Source organism: Orycteropus afer, unplaced genomic scaffold (assembly GCF_000298275.1).
Source record: "Orycteropus afer afer isolate SDZICR_OR568_19922 unplaced genomic scaffold, OryAfe1.0 scaffold00010, whole genome shotgun sequence".
NCBI lineage: Eukaryota > Metazoa > Chordata > Mammalia > Tubulidentata > Orycteropodidae > Orycteropus > Orycteropus afer.
In genome coordinates this window covers 7,601,610-7,619,638 of record NW_006921597.1, presented here as the reverse complement: position 1 = coordinate 7,619,638, position 18,029 = coordinate 7,601,610, and the positions used below count along the sequence as shown (strand labels likewise).

At 41.4% G+C, this 18,029-nt stretch overlaps 1 pseudogene; it reads left to right on the top strand.

Moving 5' to 3' along the window:
- Window positions 1–4,130: 4,130 nt before the first annotated feature.
- LOC122150774 lies at window positions 4,131–11,141 on the top strand (annotated as a pseudogene).
- The last annotated feature ends 6,888 nt before the right edge of the window (window positions 11,142–18,029 follow it).

The following is an 18,029-nucleotide window of genomic DNA, read 5'->3' as shown; positions in this document are numbered from 1 at the left end:
GCCTCAGAAACCCAAAGAGGGTTGCTATCAGTTGGAATTAACTTGATGGCAGTGAGGTTTTTTTTTTTTTTTTTTGGTATACATATATTTAAAACAGCATCCTATTAATTCTTGGTGCCTTGATGGAATACCTTTCAATCTGTATGTTGAGCAAATAATCCAAGAAACTGGACTATACGAAGAAGAACGCAGAATCAGGATTGGAGGAAGACTTGTTAACAACCTGTGATATGCAGATGACATAATCTTGCTTGCTGAAAGTGAAGATGACTTGAAGCACTTACTGATAAAGGTCAAAGACTATGGTCTTCATTATGATTACACCTCAACATAAAGAAAACAAAAATCCTCACAACTGGATCAATAAGCAACATTATCGTATTATACTGGGAAAATCTGCTGCAAAAGACCCCTTTAAAGTGTTGAAGAGAAAAGATATCATTTTGAAGACTAAGGTGCACCTGACCCACACCATGGTATTTTCAGTCACCTCATATACATGTGAAAGTTGGACAATGAATAAGGATGAGCAAAGAATAATTGATGTCTTTGAATGATGGTGTTGGCAAAGAATACTGAAATACCATGGCCTGCTAGAAGAATGAACAAATCTGTCTTGGAAGAAGTGCAGTTGGAATGCGCCTTAGAAGGGACAATGGCCAGACTTCATCTCACCTACTTTGTTCATGTTGTCAGAAAGGACCAGTCCCTGGAGAAAGATATTATGCTTAGTAAAGAAGAAGGTCAATGAAAATGGGAAGACCTGCAATGAGATGGATTGTCACAGTGACTGCAACAATGGCCTCAAGCATAGCAAGGGTTGTGAAAATGGTGCAGGACAGGGCAGTGTTTTGTTCTGTTGTACTTGGGGTCATTGTGAGTCAGAGCCAACTCAATAGCACCTACCAACAACAATATATTTAAAAAACCTTCCTATACGTTTGTTGGGAGCTCTGGTAGTGTAGTGCCTAAGGCACTTGACTGCTAACCAGAAGGCTGGCGGTTCAAACCCACCAGCCACTCCTCGGAAGGAAGATGAGGCAATCTACTTCCGTAGTGATACCACCTCAGAAATCCAAAGAGGGGTCGCTGTAAGTCGGGTCTGACTTGACGGCACATAACAACAACGTATGTTTGTTAAGTTGCACTCATGCTTGTACACATACACACACGACCTAGGGAGTAAATACTCCAGACACACTGGACAAAAATAGAAATACAGTAAGATAAAGAGTAGGATTTCCCATATTTAAATCCATAGAACTCTGTAAGAGAGGTTTGAAGGTAACCAGATAGATAAAATCTAGTAAAAACAGAAGCTATAGTTTAACCCAGTTTTAGAATTATCACCATCCTAGTGTAAGAATTCCAGTGACTTGCTGCTAAATAGGGCAACCATGGTATCTTTGCCAACCACATTACACATTCTACTGAGATTCTATTGTGGAAAGGGATTTAGTTACAGAGAAAATATATAGTAAACATTAAATCCACAGGTTACAAATCATCAAGGCTAAAAGTCTCCCAGAACTGCCATCTTGGGTGGATGTGCAGCTCCACAAATTTACAGCCAATGGAGTAGAAACTCCAGTGATGGAGAGAAGTGTGGGCCCTCAGAGCCTCTGCTGCTGGGACACTTTTACTCCTAGCATGCCCTGTCTTTACTGGTCCCTGTGCAGCAGACTTGCTCCCTTTCTGTAATAGCTGCTTCAGCAGGAATCCCGGTCACGTCTGCTCTGCACCATCCCCTTCCAATTCCACAATTTTACGCTATGCAGAGATTATGTTTGTCTGTTTTTGCCTAGGAAAAGGAAAGCTCCTGTCTTAAACATTTTCCTCTCACACCCCCCCCCCATTATGTTTACTCCATAAACTCAATTAGAATACACCCTTAAGGTCTTGCACACCCTCCCCATTGCTAGAGCCAGGGATTTTTCAACGTTTATTGGGCTCTTACAACTTTGAACCTTCATAATAACTTACGAGCTTCATGCATCATTATTCTCAAGTGACTTAGAGAGGTTAAGTACCTCATTTTCACAACTCTGATTTCCTGACCCCTATCTATACATATTTAATAATTTTTAAAATCTCTGTTTTTAATTATCATTGAAACAATATCATAAAAATATTAAAGGTAATTTTGAAAAGCCACTAATCTCCAGTCCTGCCATTCTAGCACATTTTCCCCCCAAGGTTTTGCAATGTGCATGTATAATTATTTTAAGTAACATTATATTTATGTAATATATCAGAAATGTTTTTCTTGTTCCTGATAGAAAGGGAGAAAAATGTGGAACAGAACTCAAATTCTTAGGAAGTCCAGTCTTACTGGATCAGTTGAGAATAGAGGACTCCCCAAGTCCTAAGATAATCCTTAAACCTTGAACAAAGACCACCCCCAGGTTACCTTTTAGCTAAATAACATATTAGTTTATAAAATAAAGTATTACCAATGAATACTGCATACCTTTAAGAAATCATCTATATGAGACTAACTGGTCAACCATTACTCTAAAGCTAAGATGAAAAGGTAAGGAGACAGGTAAACTGGATTACTGGAAGCCACACATCCTGAAGGGAATTAATGAGAATGTTAAAACATTGTGAAAAGTGTAACCAATGTCTCTGAATAATATGGGTAGTAATTGTTAAATGAGAACCTAACCAGCTGTGTAAATTTTTACTGAAAACACACAAAAATATTATTAAGAAGAAAAAAAAGAAATATTTTTTCTGGGCTTAAACAGCCTTCAAAATTCTCACTTTTAGATACTCTGTAGTATTTCATTGAGATGATAAATTATAATTTACTTAACCATTCCCATATTGTTGGGTGTTTAGTTCTTTTTAAGTTTTGATTATGATAAACATTATGTACAATGATATATTTTTAAAAGCTAAAAATGAAAATTTACATTTATCGATCTTAAATTTAACTTGATTCGTTTGGGCCATTTGCTACAATATATCAAGAGTTTTTTGAATTCTGAGTTTTCTGTCTACTGTACTAATGTCATCTACGAATTTAATGAGTCATTTATTAAAACATTGAAAATGGCAGGCCCAAGGACAGAACCTTGCATTGGTATGTGTGTCAAAAGATGTGTACTAGAATGTCCAAAACAGCATTATTCATGATATTTCAAAACTGGTAACAGCTCAAATGTCCATCAGTTGTAGAGCCAACAAATAAATTATGGTATATTCACAGAATGGAGTACTATACAGAAATTAAAATGAATGAACTACAGCTAGAGCCATTACTTATATGAATCTCACAAGCATAAACCAAAACCAAAACCAAACTCACTGCTGTCGAGTTGGTTCCGACCCATGGGGACCCCTCCTTGGGTTTCCTAGGCAGTATCTCTATGGAAGCAGATTGCCCAGTCTTCCTTCTGAGAAGTGGCTGGTGGGTTTGAACCACCAGGCTTCTGGTTAGCAGTCAAATGCCTTAGGCACTATACCACCAAAGCTCACTTTACAAGCATAGTGTTGAGCAAAAGAAGCTAGACACAAAAGAATGCATACTTTATGATGCCATTTTTATAAAGTTAAATGGGCAAAACTAATTTATGATGTTAGATGTCAGTATACTGTTACCCTTAGGGAGGAGGAAGGAGTTAGTGATTGGGAAAGGGTACAAGGTGGCCTTTTGAAATGATGATGAAGGTTCTAGTTTTGGACCTGATGGTTACATAAATGTGTTCACTTGATAATTCATGAAGTTGTACACTTATGATTTGTGAAAATTTCTGTATCTTACACCTCAAGAAAAAGTATTTTTACATACCATGTGGACTTTCCAGATGGTACTGTACTGGTTTCTCATGCTGGGAGGAAATGAGAGTGTTTTCTGGCACATCCCTCCTCTCATGTGGGTCACCATAAACCCTGGGTACATTGAATGAGGCCCCTTCCTTCTCTCCACTCATGTTCTTAGATCAACAAAGTGCCTGAGTTGTAGAGCTTGAGAAATGGGGCTGTCAAACATATCCTGGAGTCCCAAGGCATCTGAGTCCCCTTTGAAGACAGAAGGCAAAGGTTTGGAGACAGGTGATCTGCAAAGCTGAGGCCCAGCTGGGCCTGGGTGCCACCCCTCAATGCATGGCCTGGTTCACGAGGAGATGGGCTTTGTGGCCCAGCAGCAATGGGCCTTCCAGACCCTAGAGAGATATGAGCACCAGGCCACAGGCCTCTCTGCTGTGCTACCAGGAGAAGCAACAGAGACTGGCTCATGCTTCCTACCAGGATCTGGGTATAGTTGGCTTGAGTCTTTGTCCCCTTCCAGTGAAGCCCAGTCACTCCTCAGAGCACTTCCCCCTATTCCAGTAGAAACAGTGGTCAGACACAGGACCCCACACAGGTCCTGGAAGGTTGGCAGACTTTGCCATGGAAGGAAAGTCTGTGCCATTGCCATCAGCTGCTCTACTCAGCATGTGTACACATGTGGCACCAGCTACATCAGGATGTGGGTTGCATAGTTGGAATGCGGGCCCTCTGGACCAGCTGAACTTTGAGGACAATCAGAACTGTGTTCTTACCTGCAAGCTCTTTCCTGATGAGCAGTGCCTGATCACAGGAGGTCTGTTCCAAACCCTGACTCTTTGGGATATGGTACCTGCACCCTGTGTCAAGGTACAACTGGCCTCTACAGGCTCCAAGTGCTTTTCCCTAGCAATCTCCTCTGATGCTCAGATCTACTTGGCTTATTTCAAAGCATTTGTTGAGATTTGGGATTTGCAGGACCAAATTTCGATCACGAAGCATCAAGTCTCTGTAAATGGGTGCAGATGTGTTGACATCACAGACAATAAGTTCTGGACAGGAGGAGGTAAAGACACCAACCCATATTCCTGGGATCTGAGGGCCTACCAGAAACTGAAGGAACATAATTTACAGCATAAGATCCTTGGCATTGCCCATAACCCCAGTGAGGAATGGGTGCTAATAGGTTTGGGAACTAGTGATGTAGTAATCCTACATACTCATCAGGAAGAGAAATTTAAGATGAAAATACATGTAAGAGATAGCTACCACTACAATTTCAAGTTTTCCTCCTGTGATAGAGGAGTCTTTAGAAATCATGTGCTGTGACATATCCTCTGACAACTAGTATCTGATCATGGGCTCCAAGGGCAGTGCTACTCTTTACCAGCTCTTTCTTTCTTTTTTTTTTTTTTTTTAATTTTATTTGGATTTGGGTGAAGATTTACAAAGTAAATTCACTTTTCATACAGCAGTTCACATACACCTTGTCTCATGTCATTGACCAAAATTTACAATGCAACAGCTCCCCTCCCACTTCCTCCCCATAGTCACCTCCTCCCAGTGTCCATCCCCTCATACTCTTCTGCACCCTGAGCTATCTCCCTGTGCATAAGCAGCCCTTCCCTCTCCCATGATTGTTCTCTCCAGAGCGTGTGTCCACCTGAGGTAAATGTTTAACTCACAAGCCTGTACTTTGTTTGGCTGGAAACCACAGTTGTGGGTTCAATTCCAGACCTGAAGGGCAGCTAGGGGCCATAGTCTCAGTGGTTACACCAGGCTCTATTGGACCAGCAAACCTGGTCCCCCCCTTTTTTTTTTTTTTTTTTTTTGCCTCCAAATGATTTTGAGTTTTGTTCCACATTGTTCTCCCTCTCTATGCAGGATCTCCTACATCCCTTCCAAGTGGATGACAGTGGTAGCTGGGCACCATCTAGTTCTTCTGGTCTCATAGTTGTATAGGTTGCAGATCGGATGGTGTACCAGTCACTAGGACTGACCGTTTCCATTAATTTTGGTTTTCTTCTTTCTTCTTGACGAGGAGAGATCTGTTGTTGCATCTAGATGGCAGCTTGCTAGCTTTTAAGATCCCAGTCGCTACTCGCCAAAGTAGTAGGTGGAACCATGTTTTGTATAGTATGTTATGCCAATTGAGCTTGATGTCCCCTGCGACTATGGTCCCAAGCCTGCAGGATCAACTACTCGGTCCCTCTGGGTAGCTGGCTGTGACCAAGCAATGACCATAACCTTGACCCTTGTCAGCTCTACTATACACCTACCAGCTCTTTCTTGTATTGAAGGTTTCATGACATGGCCCTGACAGTGGAGGCTGAAGAAGGACAGCTATGAAGATGACCAGGTGTTGGACAACTTCAACACTCCCCTCCTGCTCTGCCTGCCTCCAAGTTTTTGTTACATGTTTTATGGCTTTTCTCTTAATTTTCTGCCACTGATTTTTGGTGTTGGGCTGAAAACATTGTGAGATCTGGCCTTTGTGATTAATAAAATAGCAAAGCAAAAAAAATAAAAAAAAGTTTATTTTTAAAACAATAACAAATACAAAAGTTTATATTGATGCTAGTATTTATAACTAAATCAATTTAAAATAATTAAAAATAAAGGATTGGCATTAGCTTGAAGTGGTAGATAGTGAGTTCTCCAATATTATGCTGAAATTGTAGTGCCAGAGGGATATGCAGGTGGAAATGTTCAGTAAGCAGCTGTATGTGTGGGTCTGGACTCAAAGGAGAGAGCTGGGCTGGAGAGATATATTTGGGAGTCATCAGTGCACAGAGGTTAATTGAAGCCATGGGAGTAGATGAGATCACCCACAGATAAGCAAAGAAGCTATCTGAGGATAAAACTTTGGGGGATTACCAAGATTTATAGACAGAAAGCTCATGAAGGAGGTGCAAAGGAACATTCAGAAAGGTAGAAGACCTAATAGAGAACATTGGTACAGAAACCAAAGAGTCTTTCAGAAGGAGGGAATGGCTATGAAATTAGAATATGAGAGATAGAGGAAGCTAGTGAAGGACTCAGAAGTTTCCTTTGAGTTAAGAGCTAGTTCACAGTGACTTTGGTGAAAGTAAAGTCAGGGGCATCATGAGGTCTAGGTTGGGTTGTTAACAAAGACCATTTAGGAAGATGGTAGAGTTTGGGGTAGAGACAGAATTTAGAAAGGTGCCAAAGTATTCAGTAACACTGACATGGTAATTGAGATTTTTGTGGGAGTAGTGATTGTTGTTGTTATATGCCATCAAGTCAGACCTGACTCATAGAGACCCTGTCTTGGGTTTCAGAGGCAGTATCACTATGGAAGTAGATTGCCCAACCTTCCTTCTGAGGAGTGGCTGGTGGGTTTGAACTGCCAGCCTTCTGGTTAGCAGGCAAGTAGTGATTAGGAAGCATAAGAAACAAGATAGCCAGATGGCATCAATGTAGAACAGCACTAGTCTGTAGCAGCATCAGTACTACAAACATGCTGACCATCCATCTTTCAGCTCTAAGGTTCATGGGACTTTGGAAAATTCTCAGTCGCTACTCAGGAGGGCTATACAAATCAATCAGAGGACCGTTGGGTTTTCAGCTCAGCTCACAGGAAATATTCTATAAAATGGTTGAGACTGTGTTTTTATCATGGTAGATGATTCTGCTTGAAACTGAAGAACAGTCTTTTCCATTTGGCTGCCAAAGCTTCATCTCTTTCACTCTTAATCTCTTAATGGGCATCTTTGTGTACCTAATCATCCTTGTTTCTTCAGGTAACTTTTCTCTCCTCCACTATCTGATAGCTTTCATTGCCCCTAATGATCCAGTAACTGCATTCTCATTAGTCCAAATATTTTTCAGAATCTAAATATTTTTCTCCTTAGATTTCTCTTGGATTTATGTTATTTACAAAAGATAAATTTTGTAGATATCTACTGGAGATAAAGCCAGTTCCTCTCTCCCAGGAGAGACTAAGGTATATTCTCTAAACTCATGAATATACCAGCTACACAGCAGAAGTCTGAGGATATAGAAAGTGTCACATATTCAACAGCAAATTGGAACTCATAATGGTCAGCTGGAAGAAGCCTGAGTGTCCAAGGCCTGATTCCAGGTGTACATTTTATGCCCATGATCACTATGCTTAGAAGTTCCTGTGTCCAAGGGACATAACTTTTTATATGAATAAGACATACGGGTCTGTGAGCAGAAAGAATGTGAATCAGTGTTCTAGGCCTTTTCCCTAAGACTGATTTCATCCACCCCATCTTCTAAGCAAGAGAAAATCAATCCAAAACCACTTCCCCACTTCTTTTTTTATTTGGTTACTTCATTCTCTTTTAATTCCTCCTTTTGGTCTTCACTTCAGTGGGTGGCACAAGCTAGAGGAGGTAGAGTGTTGGAAAAGCCCAGAATAGTATTTAACATACAATACATGTTGGTTTCTTTCCTCCTGAAATAGAAAATCTGGTGTGGGATCCTGTCTAATGAGTTCACACAGGCTTATCTTTCTGGCTTCTGGGACTCATTGTGATAAAGATTTATTTCCCTTAGAGAAGCATTTATAATGTGCTTACTGTGCATACATGTTGTTGTTGTTGTTAGGTGCTGTTGAGTCGTTTCTGACTCATAGCGACCCCATGCACAGCAGAACGAAATGCCACCTGATCCCACGCCAGCTCCACGATCCCTGCTATACTTGAGCCCATCATCACAGCCACAGTGTCAATCCATCTCGTTGAAGGCCTCCCCCTCTTTTGTCGACCCTCCACCTTACCAAGCATGACATCCTTCTCCAGGGCATGGTCCCTTCTGACAACATGACCAAAATGGGTGAGACGAAGTCTGGCCATTCTCACTTCCAAGGAGCATTCTGGCTGCACTTCCTCCAGGACAGATCTGTTAGTTCTTTTAGCAGTCCATGGTACTTTCAGCATTCTTCGCCAGCACCACAACTCAAAAGCATCAACTCTTCTTCAGTCTTCCTTGTTCATTGTCCAGCTCTCACATGCATACGAGGCGATTGGAAATATCATGGCTTGTGTCAGGCACACCTTAGTCCCCAAGGAGACATCCTTGCTCCTCAATACTTGAAACAGTTCCTTCGAGGTTGACTTTCCCAGTGCTACACGTCGTCTAATGTCCTAACTGCTGCTTTCATTGGCATCGATCGTAGAACTAAGCAACATGAATTCTTTGACAACCTCTGTCTTCTCTCCATTTATTGTGATGCTCTGCATACATAGTAACATGGTAAAAATATAAAAGAAGCATTTATAATAGACTGAATAATGTCCCCCAAAGATATCAAGTCTTAATCTCTGTTAAGTGTTACTTTATTTGGAAAAAGAAAAAAAAAAAAATAAGACTCTTGAGATGAGGAGATTATCCTAGATTATCTGTATGAGCCCTAAATACAATCACATGTATACTTATAAGAGGGAAGTAAAGGGAGAGTAGCCACAGACACATGTAGGAAAGGTGCTGTGGGGATGTAACAGGGAGAAATTGAAGATTCTGGCCTTAACAATTGGAGAGATGTGACCAAAAGTCAAGGAATGCCAGTAACTGGTAGAGGCAAGGAATAGATTCTTGCTATAGCCCTGCTGTTCTTGATTTTGGCCTAGTGATACTTATTTCAGATTTCTTATTTCCAAAACTGAGAGAAAAATTTCTGAATTTGCTATGTTAAACCACCAAACTTATGGCAATTTGTTACAATAGTCACGGGACTAAGGCAGCATGGAAGATCCTTGGAAACAGCTCAAATTTCTGGAAAAGGGATGGGATGGATATGCAGGCTTATATGCACATGTGTGCACACGTGCACAGATATACATATATATCTTAAAATAGAACAGACAATGCATGGTAAATTCAGAGTTGAAGTGCATGCCATTCAACAGCAGTATCTTATGGTATAGATGGCTTTGTTCACACGGAATCATTGGTGGTCATTCAATGCCTCTCACTCAGCAATTCTATACAAGCTCACCTCACACATGACATCACCCACCACAAGGCCCTGCATGAAGACAAAGCAGGAACTCAAGCTCAGCAAAGACAAGAGTTGTGTTGAGGCTCTGAGAAGGAGGTCATTCTCTGAAACTTTGTTGGGCTGGAACATTTGTCAGGAATGCACAGAAAAATAATAAAATTCATTTCTTTTTGAAAATCCCAGTGGGTACTGTGTGGATTTGATGGCCAGGATCTCATCTAGTTGCTGACCTTGGGTAGAACTTGAGGGAACTCAGCAATGGGGAGGCAAAGAGACACCCAAGTGAGCAAGCTGGAGAGTGAGGAATACCGCTCAATGCTGGCAGGTCTGAAACTCCAGGTAGTAGTTCTTTAGTTACTATCAGAGCCCTGAGGATATAGAGTGATGACTTATTTCACCTTTAAAAGGTAAATATTTAATCACAGAAGGGAAAGGCTTCACTTAGTTTCACTGAAGCTATTGAGAATGTGTGCTCATGAGTATAAGTCCTTCCAGCATCTCATTCTGGTTGACAGAGGCAGCACTGGAGGTTTTTGGACACTCTCAAAATGTTCGGCATTTGCACTTGCTTTCCAGATAGCCCTAATGTATGCTCTAACTTAAGTATGATCCATGAGCACTATCATGTCATCCTTGAACTTAAGGATTTAGGACAAGGACTCTGGCCATTATATTATCTGCTCAGACTTTGGAAAAGGCAAGGCTTCCATTCATAATTCGGACCAGTCAGTGGTACTTTGATAAAGCACATTCCAAGCAGTCTCAAATTAAGGTCCCTGTCAGCACAAGCCTTGTCCAGGTAACAGCTTATTTCCTGTTGCCTTCAGCTGTTGAGAAGAACAATGTGAGCCGATCCCAGTGACCAGTATATTATGCCACCTCCGATTGTGTCTTTGCAGCCTGAACTAACTTCCCTGTGATTTAGAAGCTGCTGGATCTGACTTTCATTATAGATATGACTTCCACGCTCTTCTCCTTTTCTGATGCACCAGGATTCACATGGAAGGGTGTTGTAATTATTATGTAGATTGCTTTCCTATCATTTGATTGAAAGTTTAGGAAGAAGGTAGGTCATTAATGTAACTTGTCCCTCAATTTCTCATTTTAGGAAATGTGGAAACAGACCCAGGTATAATTCAGCCCATTGAGCCACTTTCCATAGAAGGTATAAATAGAGCACGGCAGTTCTGAAATAGATGTAACCACAGAGTGATAGGAATTCTCAAAAGACCCATTCTCTTGGAAATTAGTTTTCCAGATGGAGCTGGACCCACAGTGGCTCTTCAAGGCCTGTATTCCTCAAAGTGCTGTTCTGACAGTGTTACTAGCGTTGTCATTCATCCTGTATGTAGAGGGTGGCCTTTCTCCATCCCATGGCTAGGATATGAGTGTGGGCACTGCAGGAATGTGTTGAACCCATGAGAAGCAAGATATGTTTTTCCCAATGCACTGCCATGTCGTTCTATCCACAGAGCCCATTCAACAGCCACTGTCAATAAGTCAGGTTCATTAAAGGCAAGAGATTTGTTAGGCCAAGTTGACAATCATGGCTTTTAGCTCAAAGTAGTCAGACATGGACATAGCTTTGGGATTCCATTTTATGTCCTTCACCCAACCAAAGCACCCAGATAGATATAAAGGATGTTTACTGAAGCATCAAAAGAGCAAGAGATTGGAAAGATTCTAAATGCCCAATTATCCAATTATAAAAGACTGTTTAAATAAACTAGAGGACATCTATAAAATAGAATACTATACAGCCATTTAAAAGAAAGAAGTGGGTTGACATATGGTGTGGTGGTTATGTTTGTGTGTCAACTTGGCTGGGCCTGGTTGAGTGGCTGGGCAGTTGGTGGTAGTTATTCCCCATGATGAGATTGGTAATCAACTCCATGGTGGAATCTACCACAAGCAGCTGAGTAGCTGCCTTTTGGTATGTGGTCTGCTTCCCATATATAAGCAGCAACTTTGGGAATGGTCTCTAGCTTATGGCACGCTTGAGCCCTGCATGTAGCTGTGTCATTGCTCAGCAGCCTGCCACGCTCTGCTGACCTTGGGACTTACAGTGGACTTGAATGAATGGCCTGCCGTGTGGTTTGGTAACATCAGGACTGTGCCGTTTTTACTTGTCAACCTTGGGCTTGGCAGCCTCAGCAGACAGCAGCTGTCTGAGTGAAGAAAGCCTCTAGCTTCAGTGGGCTGGGAGCTGGAGGTAGAGCTGAAGCCCAACGCTGGGGGGCTTTCACCCAGCCCCTAGAGTTTGGCACTTTGAACTTGAACTTAAAGTCTCCTAACTAAAAGAGAAGGGAGCTCTGGTAGCATAGTGGCTAAGGCACTTGACTGCTAACCAGAAGGCTGGTGGTTCAAACCCACCAGCCACTCCTCGGAAGGAAGATGGGGCAATCTACTTCCGTAGTGATACTGCCTCGGAAACCCAAGGAGGGGTCGCTATGAGTTGGGTCCGACTCAATGGCACATAACAACAACAACTAAAAGAGAATAAACTCCTGTTGTTCAAGCCATCCCATTTGTGGTATATTCTTGTCAGAGTGGCTCTAGGTAACCAGAACATAGGGTATTATGAAATTACATTCGAAATATGTTATGTAGAAGAGCAAAGTGCACAAAGAATAATAGGAACATTTTTATAGAATTACAAAATGTGTGTATACTAGTGTATATATGTATTAATACATTCATAAATATTTTTATAATAGATTCAAGAAAGTGACAACAGTGGTTGCTTTTGGGGAGAAGGTTTTACTTTGATTACTATATATATTTTTCTTCTTTTTTTTAATGCTGAGTGTTTTGCTCTTAATTTTATTTTTGTAACATTTTCCCAAGTTTCTCTAACCACCCCTCAGAGGATCTTTCCAGGCTCTACCTCCAGAGTCAACCCTTGATGTCAGAGCAGTCTTTTATGTTTGTGCAGGTTGTGTCCTGAACACAAGCACCCAGCCCAGGGGACAAGTGGAGGCTTGAATCCAGCCTGAGGCCTGCTTGGCTAGCTGTGAACCCTGGCACAGGCCACGTCCACCCAGAGGCACACCTTTTTCTAATTCCCCAAATGACACCATGTGGGTTGGTGGCAGCTCTGCCCAGCTTTTCATTTTACCTATCGCTTAGCAACCCTCTTTTCCACCTGTGGGGTTTTAAACCGTCTTTATTCAAAGAATTTGGCCTTTGTCCCCAATTTCTGAGAAAGAACCTCTAAAACTTTGGAATTTCCCAGTGAGTAGAGTCTTTGATGAGGGCTCCATACCATACCTAAGGGTTTATGCTAATGAAGTGACCCAGGTGGAGGCTGGTCAGGTCAAAAAGATCACCTCATGATATTAGCTCAACCTCAGGGGATTTAACCTCATGGATTTCCTGGTTGACAAAAGATACCAGACATCAGACATCAATACATGGGGGTGGGGTGCAGTAACAAGTAGCTTTTGGAACATGGAAGCATCACACTGGGAATCTTCCCACACCTTGCCCTATGCATCTCTTCATTTGTATCCTTTTTGCTATAGTAAAACTGTAATTGCAAGTATAGTGCTTTTTGTGAGTCATTCTATTAAACCTGAGGGAGTGGTGGGAGCCTGTAGGTCAGAAGTCCTGCGATGCCCTGAGATTGTAGCTGCATCCTGAAAAAGTAGTGAGAAAACCCCAAATTTGTAGCCAGCTGGTCAGAAGTGAGGACTGTTGTGGGGACTCTCAAACTTGTGACTGGCATCTGCAATCTTGGGCAGCCTTGGCAGTGTGGAGGACAGTATCCTCTAATCTGGGAGCTCTGACCTCACTCCAGGTGACGAGGGTCAGAGGAAGAAGTGCATCTGCAGCTGGTGTCCGAACAGATGTGCAAAAGATGGGAATAGAGGGCCTGAGCTGATAATGAATTGATCTGATCGATCTGCACAATTTGTTGTCAAGAAATGAGAAGTGGGGATGTAATATCCTAGCACCATCATAGTTGGACTTGTTCTTGCTCCTCACCTGCCTCCTTGAACTTAACTCTTCAGATCATCCCTCATATCCTGCCACCCCCTGCCGCCTTCTTCTCAAGCTTAGGACTCAGTCCAACTCAGGGCTTCCAACCAGTTCATTCTGGTTCAACCCCTTGTTGAAAGTTTGCATTTTTACCCCATGTACTGAATAAGAATCTACATTTTTAACAAGATTCCCATAATAAGCTATAAGATCTATAAGAATCACCCAGGGAGCTTGTTAAAAAATGTAGATTCTGATTCAATACATCTGGGGTAGAAATGGAAATTCTTAGCATGGGGTGGAACCAGAATGAACCAATTTGAAGACCCCGTCAGACTCCAGGCCCATTCATTGCTGTGCTCAGCCCAGGCCTGAACTCAACAACCTCTCCCTCTTACCTGTGGTGAAGTCAGGCAAATATAGTCATGTTGCCCAACTGCAGCTTGTGTGTATGCCAGTATTGGTCATGCATAATTTATGAACAGTCGGCTGTCAATTATGCACACAATGGCAGTGAGCACTGGCATGATCATTCAAATCAGCAGATGATCACAAAATTAAGGCTTGGGATAGTTGTCCTTGGAATGGACTTGGTGATTCTTTTTTCTAATATAGATTTTTTTCCACTGCAGATTTGCTTGAATTAAAATTAACTTACACTCTGTTTCGTATCTGCTAAATGTAGTAAGTAGGGCTGAAGGAAGGTAGAGAGACTCTATCAGAGATTATAAAGATGTGTTTTGAAAATCTGCATGGAAGGGGCTGAGTACCGAGGTTTTTCTATGTTATTATACAACAGCCCTGCTGCAAAACAAAACATTCAACTGAAGGCCAAAACAGCCTATCTTCAAACTGTTTCCTTATCTTTAATTAAATTCTTGTTTATGTGTATGTATGTGTGTATGTGGTATTAGTGAATTTGATTTTACAAAGTATCCAAAACTTATTATTTTCATAGTAGCCATTTGAACCTCTAAGTCAGTGTCCACTCACTTTTTCTGATGTAATTTTCAGAGAAAAACATCACCAGCTTATAGATTTTGAAAATGTTGGCACTAAAGATCATTAAGAAGGCCCAATGCATTGTCACAATTATATGCAAAAATGGAACTCCATTTAGGCTGTTAACTTACTGGTCTTGGGGGCTAGGAAAATTGGTTTTCTGCACTGGTGACGTAGTGCCAAAGACATTTTGACTGCTAATCATTTTGACTGCTAAGGTTACAAAAAGGATTATGGATGACAATACTTGTACAGGGTTTAGCAGGTGGTTCAAACCCACCAGCCACTCCTCAGAAAGAAAGTTGGGCAATCTACTTCTGTATTGATACCAGCTCAGAAACCTAAGGAGGGATCGCTATGAGTCGGATCCAAATGAACGGCAGTGAGTTGAGTTTTACGTGTGTGTGTTTACCCATATTTTGTGATGATTATGCGTACTCTGGGATTTCATGAGTGGTGCAAATCGGTGACACTTGATTGCTAACCAAAAGGCTGGAGGTTCAAGTCCACCCAGAGGTGCCTCAGAAAACTGGCCTAGTGATCTACTTCTGAAAAACCAACCATTAAAAACCCTATGGAAAAAAAGACCAGAATTACTGCTCAGATAGAGACTGGTAAAACCCTCAAGACTATGTCCCCTACTTATCTTTTGGGCCTAGAATTGAACTCACTCCCACTCCCTTGGAACAACAACCATAGTTGATCAGAAGGGCAGCATTTTTGTAGGAAGAAAGCTAGAGAGGCAGGAATGCATAGGAAAGAAGGATATAGGGAAAAGGTAACTACAGGGAGGAAGTGGGAAGACAGCTGATACATTGTGGAGATTGTAACCAACGTCATGAAACAAAATGTGTATGAGCTGTTGAATAGAAAACTAATCTGCTCCATAAAATTGTATCACATCACAATAAAAAGTTAAAAAGAGAAAAAAATTCTGTGATATTTTACACATAATTAGCAAATGGAGTAAATTTCTCAATAAATATATACTAATTTCTTGTCTCAGCTGCAAAAAAAAAAGACCCTATGGAGCAAAGTTCCATGTTGACACACATCACACATGGGTTGCCATAAGTCGGAATCAACTCGATGGCAACCGGTATCTGGCTGGTATGCCTGGTCTAGGATAGTAGGTCACTTCTTCATAATAATATATATGGTCAGAACAAACCTGATCCCAACATGATGGAATTAAGGTCACACTTAATGAGCCTATCCAAATGCCCCCTCCTCTAAAAAGGACATAATTGATCCTTGTGTTCTACAGCTGTGAAAGCACTGAGACGCAGTATGTTTTCTTTCTTTTTCTCATTTTCACAGTCTCCACTGCCTCACATCTGGCAGTCTGCATATGACATATGATCCCAGAATTTGGGGATGGGAAGGCCAGTATCAGCCTAGCTCATCCGCAGGCTTGTGACTCTAGCAGCAAACTTCAGCTTGTGGCTCACCAGATAAATTTGTAAGGATGGAAATGTCAATTTGAGCAGATGTGTTTTCTGTTTTTATAATATAATTTAGGGAGGTGGAATGGTTGTCATAGTGTAGGAGTTTTAGTGAGAGTTTTAAATTCAATAGAGAAGGAACCAGGAGGCATATACACAAGCAAGGGATGAAAAAGACACTTCATAATTTAGACTGGTGCTTCCCCCTCATCCTGTATTGCAAAATCTTTTCAAAAGCAGTGGGGATAGCTCCAATGCTAACAGGAATGCCATGGAGAGGCAACCAGAGTTGTTTTGTGATTAAAGGAGCCTGGTTTGTAATCAGCTTATTGATTCATCCTTGAGAGTAAGAGTGGCTAAGTCAGGTTTTGCTGGGTTGGAGTCAAGATCTCCCACTGCTATGTAATAATGTAAGACAATAAGGATGATAATTGAGCCTATCTAATAAGGTTACAAAAAGGATTATGGATGACAATACATGTAAAGGGTTTAGCATATGCCTTGCACACAGTAAGTGCTCAATTAAACTTACTTATGGTTATGTTTAAGCCTCTTAAGTAGGCTAACCTATCTTGAATATTTTTAAACACATTCTTTCTTCATAGAATATATTCAAGTAAATTCCAATGAAGTCGAGGTGAAATCATCATAAATTCCAAATTAGCCATGGCCTAAATAAATGAGTGGTCACTGTTTTATATTATCTGTGTTAATACTCCCTCCATTAGTACAGATAATTGAGACCTGAATGCAGTCTAAAGAAAATGTTAAAGTTGTAATGCCCAAGTGGAACTTATTTAAGGAGTGATTATGGTTGAAAATGATCTGTAAAAATAGCGCTTGTCCTTACATCACATCACTTGTTCCCAGCGGCGTCTTCCAGCCTTCCTAACAAACAGGCCTGCCTTCCTGCAGACCCAGGAGTCTATTCTGCCTCACACATTCCCAACACAACTGCCAGCTGAGTTCTAATTGCAGAATCTTCATTACCAGGGATGATTGAAACTATAAAAAGAACCCAGCTGAATTTTTCACATCCTGCTGGGTGAGCACAAGGACTGGCTCTCCTGTTCTTGCCCTCCCGCCCTCCTCCCCCCAGTAATTATCCTTGGTAGATGTGTGGTCCTGCTTCTGCAGGAAGCTCTGAGCATTGATAGATGTTATCTCCCTTCTCCTCCAAGCCTCTCTCCCCAGGAGGTGGGTTGATGACCATGACAAATATGCCTGGCCTTCCTCCACAGCTGCAGAGACAGGAGTTTCATTCCTTAACCTCACCACCTAAGTGTCTTGCCCAAAGTCACCGAGATTGTGTGACCAGAAAGGAAAACAGACATTTCTACAGGCCCCCTACATCTGTGTGACAATCTACTTGTAATTTTGTCTGCAAATTTGCCTTTTTCTGTTAGTCCTTTCTTATTTTTGTCCATTGGTAAGGCTTTATATCTGCTAAGTGCTCCCTAATGAGTTAATTGCAGTGAAGGCAGATATCTAGAAGCAACAGGCCATCAAGAAATGTAAAATCTAGTTGAAAGATGACTTAGTTTCCTAGTGCTGCTGTAATAGAAATGTTACAGGTGAGTGACTTTAAGAAAGAGAAATTTATTTCTCACAGTTAGAAGGCCAGAAGTCCAAAATTACGGCACTGGTTCTACGGGCTCTGGGGAAAAATCCTTGTCTCTTCCAGCATTCCTCTGTTCCTTGGCAATCTTCATGTGGTGGCATCTGTCCTCCCTGTTTGTGCTTGCTTGCTCTTTATCTGTGCTGCTCCTTAAAACACAAAAGTGATTAGACTTAGGACACACTCTACACTGATGAATTCTGGTGGCACAGTGGTTAAAGAG